The sequence below is a fragment of the Equus caballus genome, chromosome 18 (assembly GCF_041296265.1).
Source record: "Equus caballus isolate H_3958 breed thoroughbred chromosome 18, TB-T2T, whole genome shotgun sequence".
NCBI lineage: Eukaryota > Metazoa > Chordata > Mammalia > Perissodactyla > Equidae > Equus > Equus caballus.
In genome coordinates, this window is record NC_091701.1 from 50338128 (window position 1) to 50353752 (window position 15625).

Here is a 15625-nt window from a genome sequence, read left to right on the forward strand (position 1 = left end):
ACAAAAGCTCACAGCATGTGGATCTATAACAGAGTCCTTGGGGGAAGAGGCTACAGTCAAACTCCATGTGCATGAAGCCTGCAGCAGCATTGGTGCCTGACACTTCAGAAAAACCAGAGAGGTTTTTCTCCATGTAGACAACTTGGGACATTGGCAGCTTTGGTGTAGACAACTCACCCACTTCCTCACCCCCTACAAATTCTTCTTGATGCATTCAGAGGTCCCCAGGTTGCAGCAGAGCTGTGCTAGACAGACAGTCTTGACCTCTTGGTTGCTTCCTTCTCTTCTGACACCAGAGGATGGCACCGTCAGCCCCACGTTGCCTGCTTGAATTTCTGCTCCTGCTCCTCCATTCCAGTGCATAATGGCCTCTGTCACTTCCTCCCACACCACACCCCGAAGTCTCCCAGCATCACAATGCTAGGGTGGGGTGAATCCCCTTCACCTCCTCTTGTGTTCCGAAAGCTCCAGGCCTCCCATTTCTTAAAGAGTTTTCATGCATTGTGCTATTTTATTGATACCTCCTCCAATCCTGTGGGCTCCTAGAAACCCCATAAGTAGACCCCTAATGGCCCTTCAGAAATACCCAGATGTGTCTCAATTTGTACCAGGGTATAGGGCAGGTCTGTGAGTATTAAACTTTGGAGTGTCTAGGACTCCATTGTTAAAATGCTGCTTTCAAGGCCTTACCCCAGAGACTCTGATCTGGTAGGTCTGGTGTTTGAGACCTGGATGCTGCTTTCAATAAGCTGCTTAGGGATTCTGGTACAGAAGGTGGGTTGAGAAACACTGGGGTTTGAGCTGCAACTCTATCCTGCATTGGTTACCTGTGTTCACCTGTCCGGCTGGATGCGGAGCTCCTGATGGGCAGGGATGATGGCTCATTCATCTCCACACCTTAGTGTCTAGCCCAGTGCCTGCACACAGTGGGGCATCGGTAAACATCTGGGACATGAATGAGCAGAGGGACTCTGTGAGGAGGCTTGTCTTTACCAAGTTAAAGAACTGGCTAACCAATCATCCTGTCCTTAGTGCACTGTGCTCTCAGCAGGCCACCCTCGTTCCCACATGCTGAGAGTAGAATGTAGACAGAGGGCAATGGGAAAAGAATTTCAGGAACCCAAAGAACAAGCTCCCAATATGCAAACAACGTCCAGCAACATTTAGGGCTTATATTAGCATCCATCTGTGGCTCAGGTAAGTGGCTCTGGAATTACAATAGAGAGGCCATCAGGCAGCTCCAAAGATGGGCAACAGAGCAAGGCTGGGTGATGACCACACTGCAAAAAGAGGGGTGTTGTCCCCCGCAGCCCAACCCAGACTCTGGTTTCTTCGTGCCTTCTAGATGTCTTAGAAGGAAATTAGGATTTTTTTTTTAAACTTTTTAAAGTATTTGCTGGAGGCCAAAACATTTGACCTAAGTGGAGAAATTTGGTAACTTCTTAGAGCAGAGACTAGGCTTTCGCGGTAAAATTGTCCAATATGCACAGCCCTTTGATCCAATGAAGCACGTGTGCGCATGCGTCGTGTCCCTGTTAAACGGCGAATAGGGCCCTGAGCAGACCGTGCCTTTAGTCCGGGGAAGCTCCGGGTTTAGGTGGGTCTCTCGGTTGGGCTTTCCCCCACCAAGGACCCCTTTTTCCCCTGCAGAAGCCACGTTTGCAGCACCACATCCCCCGGATGACCGTGCCCGCTGACTCACCGGAGGCTTCATAACTCGGTAAACCTGCACCTGCAGCATCAGAGTCTTTATAGTAACAGACGCTATAGATTTTATAAAGACACTGCCTTGATAGTAGTAATACCTAGTGGTTGCAGAGCTCTTACCGTGCCTGAACTGCATCCACGCCGAGCGCTTCATGTGCGCTGCCTCTGTTTATCCTCATAACACCCCCTTGAGGACTGTTCCTCCACAGAGAAGGAAAGTGAGGCTCGGGGGTTGGGGAGGAGAAAAACTTGCCCCAGGTGTCATATCTGGTAGCGGCAGAGCCAGGATTTAGACCTAGATCCACTGGACCCCCAAGTTACACTCAATCTCTATGTTATGCTCCATCTTTACGGCTTTGCTCAAAAAATGGAATTTAAAATCAATCTGTTTTTGTTGATCGGTGTTTAATGACAGGAGGACGTTGTTTGTTTTCTGAACTGGCCTTGGGATGGAATTGTGTCTGCCTTAGACCATTTTAATGCATTTCCCCATGGAGGCCCAGTGTCCCCCAAAGTGGTTGCCATTATAAAAAACTTGCTCCAGAATTATAGGTAAGTCCAAAATACTTCCCAGTTCATGAGACTCTATAAGCCTGAGTGGCTTCACAGACATGTGGCCTCATGTCCTCTTTACCCTGGTTTGGACTCTAAGAATATACCAGAATCAGAATAACTCCAGCTATATTTTGGAACTTTTTATTTGGGAACAATTTCAAACTTACAAAAAGTCATAAAAAAAAATATTAAAAAATCTATATTGTCTTCATTTTACTCCACTTGCTTTATAATTTGCACGTTTCTCCCCCACTCCATATATATGCATTTTTATAAAATGGTTCAGAAAAAATTATGTATATAATATAAATGTATATATATCTATTTTTATCTGTGAATCTATATATACATGTAAAATGTAATTTTTTCCTGAACAATCTGGGAATAAGTTACATGATTCATGGCCCTTTACTCCTAAAAATTTCAGTGTGCATTTCATAAGAATAGGAATAGTCTATTACATAACCACAATACTTAACAAAGTACTTTTATCTAATCTACCCTCCATATATCAGTTTTGTTAGTTGACTTACCAGTGTCCTTTAGAGCATATTCTCTCCCCTCCCCACCCCCCCAGTACAGGATCCTGTTTAGGGTCAGGCATTGCATTTTGTCATGATGTCTTTGTAGCCTCTTTAACCTGGCTTTTATGACTTGATTCCCATGTGCCTCCCACATACCATTTCTTTTTTTTTTCATGAATTTGTGTGTTATCTTTTTGCAGGGGCAATGCTAATCTTCCTAGTATCGTTCCAATCTTACTATATCTACTGCCAAAGCGAGGACCACTTGCCATTTTGTTTTAATAGCATGTTCCTCATTGTATGTTTGGTGTTTTCTCATGGTTAGATTGAGGCTATGCAATCTCAGCCCAAATACTGCCCAGGTGAGGTGTGTTCTATGCAGGTTATCACATCTGGAGTCACACGATGTCATCCATCTCATGGAGATGATAATTTGGACCAACTGGTCAAAGTGTTGTACAATTTCTCCATTGTCTGGTTGCTGTTGTTTTTCTCCCTTGACGCTAATAAGCAATATGTGGGGAGTCACTTTAAGATGACGCAATAATATCCGCACAGTAAATACTGTAAGAGCAGTTTTCCCGTGGCCAGCACTGCAAGTTACAAACGTGGCCTCTTTTCATCCTAGGGAGGCTCTGTCCATTTCTCACATCCACAAGTCCATCTTCTCTTGGCTCAAAGCTCTCCCTTGGGTACACTGTATCAGGAATGGGATAAGATCTGCGGTTAATACTGTGATCAGGAAGCTGCAAATGGAACTGGAGCAGAGAAAAAGAGGAAAGAAGAAGTGTTAACTAGGGGGTCCTGTTAAAAGGGGGAAACTGCCTCCAGAAGCCTGGCTCAGCTCCAGGCAAGAGAGAAACAGACTGGGGGAGCTGGCAGATCAGGGAAGTTACAGTCACTGAGTCATTCTGGTGAAGTTTGGCCTGGTTCTGTGAAACTGAGCCACCGGCCTCCAACTCTGGGATCAGTAGCCCCAGGCCCTTGTCTTTGCAGAGTTCTTAGTGGTTGGCAGCATCCTGGAACATCCAAGGAAGGATACGCTCTAGAGTGGGGCTAGCAGCTGCCAAGGCTTCTAAAAAGACCTCAAAATCCACCAGCCTCATGGCAAAGAAGAACAAGTCCCAACTTTTCTTGCTTCAGAGCCCTGGAGGAGCTATTTGAACTGCTGTCCAGACCCCCAGCTGTGCACAGCCATTCCAGGACCAAGTGGATGCCAAGGTGCCTGACAGAGCTGAGTTGTGCTGGAAACACAAAACCGTCCAACCATTCACTGAGAAATTCTACCCAGGACCCAGGGAACCAGGTTTTCTTCCAGCTCTTCTGCAAAACAAAAAAGTAAATAAATGTGTCTTCATTATTAAATTTTATTGTATGAACCCCAAATAGGCTTAAGAGAGGCCCCTTTGATTGGTGGGTCCTGTCAAAACCCAAACTCTGCATCCTGAATAAAACAAAGCCGAAGGATGAGTTCATTGTAAGCCTTTTGACCTGCAAGCCAGGGAACTCAAGGCTATGGGAGCAATGAGTTCTAAGTTGCTCACAGATTAAGGGATTTTTATGAGGTAAATGCAGAAGTTATTTGGCTTTTTCAGCTGATTGGTTTCCTAGTGGTCTTTCTTATTTGGACCAGGAGAACAAGGAAGTCCAGAGATGGTGTGAACAGATGGCATTTGGGGATTGGCTAGTGTCCTCTGCCAATTTCTGCGAAGAACTGTAAATTCCTGTAAGGTTAGGTTAAGTTTCCTTTATGCGCCTGTGTTGACCATCTCCATTTTGTCCTTGACATAAGTGACTCCACTTCGGTTTGGTTCTATAGTCCCTGAAGAAAAGCTACCAAGAAGCATTGTGAGGATTTCCTACCAAGTTGGGGGGGGGGGTGCCCTGAAAGATGACAATGCAGAGACATTTCTCTATCCATCCATTCATTCATTCTTTCAACTAACGACTATTTCTTGAGTAGCTAATATGTACCTAGAGACCCCAGACACTGAGCTGGAGATGGAGAGGGGAGAAAATCCCTAATAACAAAAGGAGAAATAGTTCTGTCCTGATTGGGTGAATAGAGGAAATCTTTACTTTTTCTATCATTAACAAAATATTTAGCTTCGAATGATATTTATAAATACAGAATCTAGAATCTACTAAAAGAAAAGAACTTTTTTCTGTTACTCTAGTCAAAGAAATAGAGAGAAACATAAGCTGATCGTTACTTAGAATTGACTACTAAATCTGTGAGATGTGGGGCTGCTAAAAGGCGATATTTCACCTTGACATTGGGCTTTATAACTGGAGACAACACGGAACCTAGAGTGATTCGGCACTTTTCTAGGCCCTCTGTCTCAAGCTTGTAGAAAATAGGTCAAGTAACCCAGAAGGTGCCCAGAAGGAAGAGGCTGGAAAGAAGCTCACAAACCAGACTGTCTGGGGAGCAGAGGGTGGGAATGTGGGACACAGGTTCCAGGACATGAGATCCTGCCTTTCCAGGGGACCTACCACAGGCTTGGTGCTAAGGGATGACCAGGTGCCTCAGCTGTTCTGTGCCAGGGGTTTTGGGGGGAATGGAAGCAGCAGGGTTTTTTCTGAGCCAATGCGCAGACTCCTGGGAACAGCTGAGATTTCTGCTGTTAAGGAATTAAATGGTTGGAAGCTTACTCACCATTGAAAACGTGCCCCAAGACTATACTGAAATGTTGGGCAGGGGTTTCTCCCGGTACAGAGAGATTCTGGGGCCAGATGGTGCACTGCAGGGAGAGGCGCCAGAGAAGAAGCCCTGCTTGGGAGCCATTTCTGCAGGATGGGAGTGTGATGTCTGACAGCCCAATGTCCCACTGTGGGGAATCGGCTCACTCAAAGCCAAACGTAGGCAATGAAGTTTCTTCTTCCAATTGGGCCCCAGGGCTGGGGCAAGACTTCATGCTTTTAGTAATTCTTTGTAAGGAATGAGGAAGTCGTTGCAAGGGCAGCTTCTTCTGGCTGTCCCTGGCCTTTCTGTCTCTGGCCACAATCATTGACAAGGCTTTCCCTGAGGTATTTCAATTATTTGCTGAGGAAAATGGAGACAGTAGTGCCAAAGGGAGACTCTGAATCTGCCCTAACATTTGTATACTAGGGTGAGATATGGGCTGGATCCAGTGATGCAAAAGATAAACATAATTTTGATGACAATAGTGATACAAATATCTTATATTTTTTGAAAGCTTAATATGTGCTAAGTGCTGTGCTAAGGAAGTAGTGTGCATTTCTCATTTAATACTCATTATTAACATGTGTGGTAAGGCCTGTTCATATCCCCATTTTACTATAGTAATCATGACTGCTATGTTGCCAAATCCAGGGGTCATTTTTAGATCCTCATTTTGATATTTAGTGACATAGAGCAGATTAATCTCTCCCTTCTTTGGAAGATTACCTACTTTGTTTTCTAGGATACTATATTTTTTGGCTATCCCATTCTCTGGTCACTACTCTATTTCTTCTGTGGTCTACTCTTCCTCTGCTCTCATCACTTATGTAGCGGTCTTCCATCCTAAGCCTTCAACTCTCTATGGGTGATCCCATAATTTATAATACCACCTATACAGTGATAATGAAGTTCAAATAATAACAAGAATAACTAGATTTATCGAGTGATTTCTATGTTCTAAGTTCTTTTCTAAGTGGTTTACATGTAATAACTCATTTAATGCTCAAACCCGTAAAATAGGTTCTTTTATCATCCTGGTTTTATAGATGAATAAACAGAGGTCCAGAGGCTGTTCAAGGTCACAATGCTAGTAGGAGATGGTGGCAGAATTTCCGCCCATGTGGTTGAGCTCAAGAGCCTGAGTACAGGGCTAAAGGTTATACAATAATGGAGGCCCTCTTTAAGAAAAACAATACAAATTACAAATAAAAATTAAGTAGAAAAATGAACAATTATTTAGAATTAGAAAAAGAAATCATAACAGATTGAAAATTTTAAAGAGCTGACAGAGGCTTTCACTTTTGGCTAAGATGGAATAATGGGCACCACATTTATTTCCTACCTGATACAACCAACACCATCCCCCCAAAAGTGGACAAAATAGATGAGACAATAATTTTTCAAGACACTGGATATCAAGCAGCAAAGGACAATGATGCCTAAGAAATGGGAAACAAATGAAATAAACCTTACAATTGCCCTAACTTACTTCATTGAGTTTCCAGGCTGTAGTGCAAAGAAGGGAAATCCAGGTGGACTCCTTGAATTAGCATGCTGACCTGAGGGTCTGAGGCAAGGCAGTTAGAGTTCACAGACACAGTACTGGAGAGGAAACAGTTGCACAGAGAGAGAATTCCAGAAATCTGCAGAGGGTTCTACTTAAGTATTTGGCAGAGCACTCATCAGTATGTGTGTGAGGAAACTACAAAAGGCCAGGGGAAAGAACCATCAAAAGATCAGAAAGAATGATATAGTGTTCGCACAAGGCCAAGAATAGTACCTCTTCCCACCGGTCAGACTAGAAACCCTCATAATTCTCAAAACATTAGGTAGGCTACTCAGAAGTGTATTGCCTCAGTTGTTGGAAATAATTAGCTCTGAAGACTGGACTGCTCTCACCTAAAAAATCTTAAAAACAAGATGAAAATGAATCAAACTGTTTCCTAGTAACTTAACTGCATTCCAGAACAAATCTGAGAATATTTATAGCAATACAAAAGTACCCAGCAGCCAACAAGAAAAATTTGTAATGAATAGCATCCAATAAAAAATTGCCAGGTTTGCAAAGAAGCAGAAAAATATGACATATAATAAGGAGAAAAATCAATAGAAATCAACTTACAATTCACACACAGATGTTAGAATTGGTAGGCAGGGACATAAGGACAGTTATTATAACTGTGTTACATATGTTTAAAAGGTAAATAGAGATATGAAAGTTATAAAAAAGATCCAAGTTAAATCCCACGGGACAAAAACTATAATGAAGTGAAAAATACACTAGAGAGAATTCATGGTAGATTATACGTTGCAGAAGAAACGAGTAGTGAACTTGAAGTGATAGCGATGTGTAGCAATTCTAAAATGAAGCAAAGAGAGGAAGAAATATTTTTTAAAAAATGAACAAAGCATCCATACGCTGAGGGACATCTTCAAGTCACCTAATAAAAGAGCAATTAGAGTTCCTCAAAAGGAAATATGCAAAGAAAAATTATTTGAATAATAATGGCCCCAAATTTTCTAATTCTCATTAAAACTACATGAAGCATAATGAATCCCAAGCACACACACACACACACACACACACACAAAAGAAAAAAACTACATAAGACACATCATAATCAAATTGCTGAGAAAATCTTAAAAGCAGCTTAGAGGAGAAACGACAGGTTACACTCAAAGGTACAAAGATAATAATGACAGCAGGTTTCTCATTAGGAAAAAAAGAAAAACAAGCAAAACACAAGATAGCGGAACAACACGTTTAAAGAACTAAAAGAAAGAAAAACTGTCAACACATCAACGCAAGATTTTATACCCAGCAAAATATCTTTCCAAAAATGAAGGCAAAATAAAGACTTTACAGACATACAAATGCCAACTGAATTTATCACAAACAGACTCACAGGACAGGAAATATTAGAGAAAGTCTGTCAGGCAGAAGAAAAATGATACTAGATGAAACTATGGATCTACAAAAAGGACTGAAGAGGATTGGAAGTAATAACTACATGGGTAAATATATAAGAGTTTTATCTTATATTTAAATCTATCTAACTAAAAGATAATTGATCGTTAGTCATCAGGGAAATGCAAATCAAAACCACAGGGAAATACCAGTAGGATGGCTATAGTCAAAAAGACAAATAGTATTGTGTGTTGGTGAGGATGTGGAGAAATTGCAACCCTCCTACACTGATGGTGGGAACATAAAATGGTGCAGCTGCTCTGGAAAACAGTGTAGCAGCTCAACAAATGGTTAAACATAGAGTTACCATATAACTCAGAAATTCTGCTCCCAGGACTATACCCAGGTGAAACGAAAACACATGTTCACACCAAAACAAGTATGTAATGTTCATATCAACATTATTCATAATAGCCCCAAACTGGAAACAACACAAATGTCCAGCTGATGAGTAGAAAAAAAAAAGTGGTATATTTATATTCAACAATAAAAAGGAATAAAATATTGATACATATTACAACATGAATGAACCTTGAAAACATTATGCTAAGTGAAAGGAGCCAGGCATAAAAGACCACGTATTGTATGCCTCTATTTATATGAAATGCCCAGGATAGGCAAATCTGTAGAGACAGAAGATAAATTTGTGGTTACCTAGGGCTGGGAGGGATGGGTGATTTGGGAGGTACTGGCTAAAGGGTACAGGATTTTCTTTTGGGGTGATAAAAATGTTCTGGCATTAGATAGTAGTGATGGTTGCACAATCTTGTGAATATACTAAAAAGCATTAAACTGGACACTTTCAAAGGGTGAATTGTATAGTATGTGAAGTATATCTCAGTGAAACTGTTACCAAAAGAAATTGACTGTTTCAACAAAAATAATAACAATTGTGAGTTTTATAACATATGTATAATTAGGATGCATGAAAAAAATGTAATTAAAGGCCTAGAGGGAAGAATTGGAGATATACTATTGTCAGGTTCTTATACTCTACATAAAGTGATACATCACTTGAAAGTACACCATAATATGTTAAATATGTATAATATAATGCCACAAAGCAACCACTAAAATAAGAAAACAAAGATTTGTGGTTCATAAGACAATGAAAGAGATAAAATGAAATTGTAAAAAAAAATTGTGCGTGCCATTTTTAGTGCTGCTCTAAGATTGGGCCCTATCAACACGGGAATTTTGATATGTTCTCTTTTGTGCAATTCCCAGTGTATATACTGCATTTTAAAGTATAATTACTGAGGCCTGTAGTTAGCAGGAACTATTCTAAGTGCTTCAGGTATAGCACTGAATGAGTTTGGAAAAAAAAAACAGCTCCTTGTCCTCATAGAGCTTACATTTTAATGGCAGGAGACAGAAAATAAAGTAATAAAATTAAAAATTTACATCCTGCTATATTGTTAGTGCTAGGGCAAAAATAAAGTAGACATGGGGCTGGCCCAGTGGCACAGCAGTTCAGTTCACATGCTTCGGCAGCCCAGGATTCGCTGGTTGGGATGGGGGGTGGGGGCAGACCTAGGCACCATGTATCAAGTTGTGCTGTGGCAGGCATCTCACATATGAAATGGAGGAAGATGGGCACACATGTTAGGTCAGGGCCCTTCCTCAGCAAAAGGAGGATTGGTGGTGAATGTTAGCTCAGGGCTAATCTTCCTCAAAAATAAATTAATTAAATAATTAATTAAAAGAAATAAAGTAGAAAATGAGGCTGAGGGTTCAGTTTTATACAGCATGGTTAGGAGAAGCCTCATCGAGAAGGTGACTTTTAAGAAAGGATTTGAAGAATCTAAGGGAGAGAGTTTCCATATGGAGAGACAGCGTGTGCCGAGACCCGAGGCTGGCGCGTGTGTGGAGGGTGGAGGAACAGGGTAGCTTCTGCCAGGTGAGGAAGGTGAGCAGCAGGAGAGGCAGTCTGAGAGGTGAAGTGTCCCGATTGTGTAGAGGTGCGGTGTTTACTCAGGGTAGCGTGGGAACCTTTGGAGCGTTTTGAGCAGAGGGCTGACACGATCTGATCTGTGTTTTAACATGATCACTGTAGGGAGTTAGATGGTGGCCTCTAAAAGATTTTTCTGAGTCTCAATCCCCAGTAGCTGTGAATGAGAATTTCTGTGGAAAAAGAGTCTTTCCAGATGTAATGAAGTTAAGGATCTCAAGATGATGGCATACTGAATTTTGGATGGGCCCTAAATCCAATGACGGTGTCCTTCTGAGAAGAGGAGTGGACACAGAAACACCCAGAGACACGGAGAAGAACATGTGAAGATAGAAGCAGAGCTTGGCATGATGTGTCTAGAAGACCAAGGGAGGGTGAGCATTGCCAGCAACCATCAGAAGCTAGCAGAGAGGTGTGGAACATTTTAGATTTTCTCTCAAGAAGCCGAAGAAGTAAGCAACCCTGCTGACATCTTGATTCAGACTTGTGGCCCCCAGAACTGTGAGAGAGGACATTTCTGTTGTTTTAATCCACAAAGTTTGTGGTAATTCGTTACAGCAGCCCTGGCTAACTAGTACAGTCACGTTGGCTTCTGTGTGGAGGACTGACTCTAGGGAAAGTAAAGAAAACCTCTTACGAGGCTGCTGTGATAATCCAGGTGAGACTGGTGGTGCTTAGTCCAGAATGGTGGCAGTGGAGTGGTGAGAAGCAGTAAAATCCTGGAGCTGTTTTAAAGGTAGAGCTGAGAGGATTTGTTGGTAGGTTGGAGGTGAGGTATGAAAGAGAGAAGTTTGGTGTGGAGGTTAAGTAGCCAAAGAGGTGGACTGTGCCAGTTCCTAAGCTCGTGTTTCTCAGCAGGCCACCCTTCAGCTTTGCCAGCTAGCTCCATGTTAAGCTTTGCTGAAAGGAGGAGCATTAGGGAGATACAAAGCATAGGAGGGAGAAGGGATATGCTCCATTGTGTTGACGACTTCTTGTTCCTGTCAGTGACACTGCAACAGCAGCTGATTCCAATTTCTGGCTTTTCCTCACACCCCCAGAGCCAGCCTCACTGGGTCCCCTCTGAGGTATCAGCACCTGCTGGCCATGGTTCCCTCCTGAGACATCTAGTTCTGTGGGCCCCTCATCTCAGACTGCAGATTCAGGTGACCCCAACTCTTCTCTCTGATCCCCCCGCCTGAGGGTGGTGGTTGCGTGCTGCACTGACCACCTCTGTGCGACCTCAGTGGCCCCCTTTTGCCTGCCTTTTTGCTTCTCTAGGACATGGTTAACAATTATTTATATTTATGTTAAACTCTCTCTGTTAAAATAACTGTTGTGGGTTCTAGTTCCCAAACACATGCTAACTGACACAGAAAGCATAGATGACTCCAAGAAAAACCTGAACAGGAGGATTGGAGTTGCCTTAATTGAGATAGACAAGGCTGTAGGAGGAGCAGGGTTGGAGTCTGGATGTGGACATGTTCCGTTTAGATGCCTATTAGACGGCCTGAGTTACCCAAGAGGGATGTTGTGTGTGCTAGTGGCTCTGTGAGTTCTGAGTCAGGAGAGAAGTCTGGGCTGGAGAGAGAAATGTGGAGGTCACCAACACAGACAGGCATACGAAGCCATAGACTGCAAGCCTGTCTGAAGACTCTCTGGGTCTTATTTTTCTTTTTGACCACAGTGTCTTAGTACAGATCTTGGCATAGAGAGAGACATTACAAATATTTGTTGAATGAAGGACATGTGGATAAAAGAATCTGCAAATGGCATGAGTTGAGTCATCGTGGTTGCAATAGTACATGTTCTGAAAATGAAAAGGAAGTTTCGTAGGAAGAGGAATGAATATGACATGAGCGGACACGGATGGGCTCCTCAGAAGCCACTTGCATGTTGAGCCAGATGCAAAAACTAGGGTGACCAGGCTCGAAAGAGGGCATTTTCCCTTGACAGCAAGTGTCCCCTTGGAATTTTTTGGACCCCAAGTCTTATTTTTCCCAGTCCAAAACTAATATTTGGAAAAAAAGGCTGTGGTCCCCAGCATTTGCTCATGAACCTCCCCTCTCTGAGCTTCCTTATGAATAAAACTTGGCCTTTTCATTTAGTGTTTCTGTCTTTTGTTCACCCTGGCCTCACAGCCTGGCTTCAAGTTCTGGTGAATTATTAATTGTGCATCTCTTCTAGTCCTTTACCTTGGGAGCAAGACTTCCTCAGGGTTAGTCTCGCCTTTGGTAGGGTCCAACAATGGCAGGTAAGGCCCTTTCTCCTCTGGCCAGGAGCTGAGTGAAAAACAATGCCCGGACCCCAGCGTCCCGGGCAGCCACAGAGGGCTCGCGCAGGCTGAGGGCCACAGGTGTCGGGTAGCTGTCACGACTCTGCTTTTTTGCTTGTTTGTTGCAGCAGCATCGGAGGTGAGCAGTGAAAGCACCGAAGGAAACAAAACAGGGTAAGAGAAAGAGTTCCCGAAGCCACGTCCTGCCACCTTGGACGACTAGATTGTAGGCCTGGCTGACGTGCAGAAGTTGGACTTGATCTTTCTGGCATGTGTTATTTGTTTTCATCCCAAAGAAGAATTTCCCTTTGTAAAAATAATGTGGCTACATCTGCGAATCACCTGATCATGATTATGTCAGCTGTAGCGTAAGAAGAGGTAAAATCAGTGAGGTTTAAGTAAATTTGATTTAAAATACAGTTGAAAACTCCTTGCTTTGCGCCTCCCCAAACACATATCTTTGTTTAACGTGTTCTTGTCAGAAAAATGTTAAGCAACAGCTGTGAATTTTAGTGCAACTATGTATGCAAAGGAAATATGAAATTTTTGCCTTCTCATGAGGTCCTTGGGTAAAACAGGGTGTGATGTTCTCTCTCCATGTGCCTCTCCTGCTCTCCCTCTGGGGAGTCATGCAGTTGGGCCTTTCCTCCAGAGGAGCCCAGGCCAAGAGGGAGTCAGTGGGGACCCCAGACTAGTCCTGCTGAGGGGTTGCTGTGGATGCAGGCGGGCTGCTGAGTTGATCAGACTTTCTTCTCGCTCTCTTTCTCAGGGCCTAGAGGAAATAACCTACCTGGTTTTCCCCATCTAGTCCAAAGATTTTAGCATGCAATCAGTCCTGTGACATTCTGGGAAAGCTTCTGAGTGCCGAGCACGGGTCGGCGGTGGAAGGAAGGGGGTCCTGTCTCCTTTTCTACCCTCAATTGGCTGAGCACCTCTCCCTTCTTCCCCGTCTCCCAGCGCCGGCCTCCACAGCGCAGAGGGACAGCCGGCTGACGGAAGGCCACGTCAGTGTTATCGGGAGATGATGATAAGATTACAAGGCTCAGGTTGGTGCAGAGAGACCAGAGAGGCATGTGGCTTTCCTTCCTCTCATTATAATCACTGCTCTAAAATTGATTTATGCCGTTCCCCGGCCGCAAAGCGGGGCCGGGAGCACCTTCACTGGCAGTGTGTCTTCAGACGGAGGGAGATAAGGGAGATCCGGAGAGCGGGTAATCAGGAAGCAGTTAAGGAAAATTGCTTGCCCTCCCAGTGTAATGTTTTAAGGCTAACAGCCCACTGACAGACACTGTTTGCCTTTTTTGAGAATTATGTTGTGATTTTTAAGTGACTACAGAGCGTGGCGTATGATCACAGATGCATCAAGAACTCAGTGTGTTCACCTTCCGTAATGCTTAACAGAAAAGCTGATAGTTGGACTCATCTCCCTTCCTCATGACGAGGCAGAATGGGTTGAGTGAGCACATTTCCTTCGGAGGCAATGGGCTTGGTGAGAGCTTAGGAGTGGTGCTGGCTCGTCTGCTGCGGGGCGTCGCCTGGAACAGTCTGTGCAGTTTGCCAGGAGTGGGTGTTCCAAGCAGATGCTCCTTCGTGGGCAGAGGAACCGAATGCTTTTGTCATCTCGTCCCCACTGCCCTAGAGGATCCCCAGACCCTCAGTGGTGGTTACTTCTGCTTTGGGAGTAGTTACTTGGTGTTGTCAAGCCCTTGGTTGAAAACATGAACACTTTCTGGGAGGTTATCTGGGCAGGCAGGGGACACCTGGATGAGGATCATCAGACTTTGCTTCCCTTTTCTAACCAGAATGAAAACAGTCATTCTCCACGTGACATCAAAACCCCCACATAAAAAGTGAGAAATGAGCTCAGTTGTCATAAGGCAGTTTTGCCTGGGCAAGACTATGCATTTAGGTATCTTGGCTCAGACACATGGCTTGGGTGTATTTTTTAATCAAAAACCATTTGCTCTAGTACATTTGAATACCTTCAATCTGCTTTTCTTCAGTAATGACCTTGGGCTCAGCCAGAATATTTGGCCAGATTACAAATAGACATTTTCTTCGCCTTTTTTTCCCAATAAACCCTTTTAATGTCAAAATAGGAAGTGATGTGACAAGTTAATCAGAAATTGAGATATAAGCATAAAGAAAAGCAAAAAAAGTGTCAAAAATTCATAATAGAAATCATTAATATTTCCCCAATTTTCTATGTACTGCTTAACCCCTAATTCTTTAAAAACTAAAAAAACCCTGTTTTTTAAACCAGTAGTCAGGAAACAGCAGTGCTTTTTACTATTAATAGCCTCAGTGTAAATTTTCAGTGGCCTTGGGCTTGTGGGCAGGAGGTTACTGCAGGATTGGCTTAGTTTATAGGTACAGTGTGCTCAGAAAGAGACATCAGAGAAAGGCTTTGGGCTCATTAATTGGCTGGCCCAGGACCCTGAGACTGGTTAATCTTCCTGACGAGGAAGGGGACCTAAACTGATAAGGGGACCTGCCAGCTCGCTCTCTGTCTGTCTCCCCACAGCCCACAGCCTCTGTCTCTTTGCTTCAGTCACTCTATCTCTGTTTCTTTCTGTTTCTCTCTCTCTCTTCTTTGTTTTCTCTTGTACCATCTCTTCTATCAATAAACTTTCCTAAATAGTGTATATAATTGCACACATGCACACACATATACACGGTGTCAAAATGACTGACTACTGGTTTAAAAAACAGGGTTTTTTTAGTTTTTAAAGAATTAGGGGTTAAGCAGTACATAGAAAATTGGGGAAATATTAATGATTTCTATTATGAATTTTTGACACTTTTTTTGCTTTTCTTTATGCTTATATCTCAATTTCTGATTAACTTGTCACATCACTTCCTATTTTGTCATTAACCCACACACTGAAAAAGATCTGGAAAGACATGCCCCCCTGATGTCTTAACAGTTATCTCTGAGTGAAAGGATTAGGCATGAGTTTACTTTTTCCTTCATACATGT

General features: G+C 43.0%; 1 long non-coding RNA gene and 1 other non-coding gene across 2 annotated transcripts in view; one reads left to right on the forward strand and one right to left on the reverse strand.

The window, feature by feature from the left end:
- Window positions 1–1546: 1546 nt before the first annotated feature.
- LOC111768923 (uncharacterized) overlaps window positions 1547–15625 on the forward strand; it is a 31467-nt gene continuing 17388 nt past the window's right edge. Inside the window, exons 1-2 of the long non-coding RNA XR_002801608.2 lie at window positions 1547–1720; window positions 12774–12819. This is a non-coding gene — a long non-coding RNA (uncharacterized lncRNA). The remainder of the gene's footprint in view (window positions 1721–12773; window positions 12820–15625) is intronic.
- LOC111768946 (U6 spliceosomal RNA) lies at window positions 2942–3044 on the reverse strand. Its single transcript, XR_002801628.1, has one exon. It is a non-coding gene; the product is annotated as a U6 spliceosomal RNA (small nuclear RNA).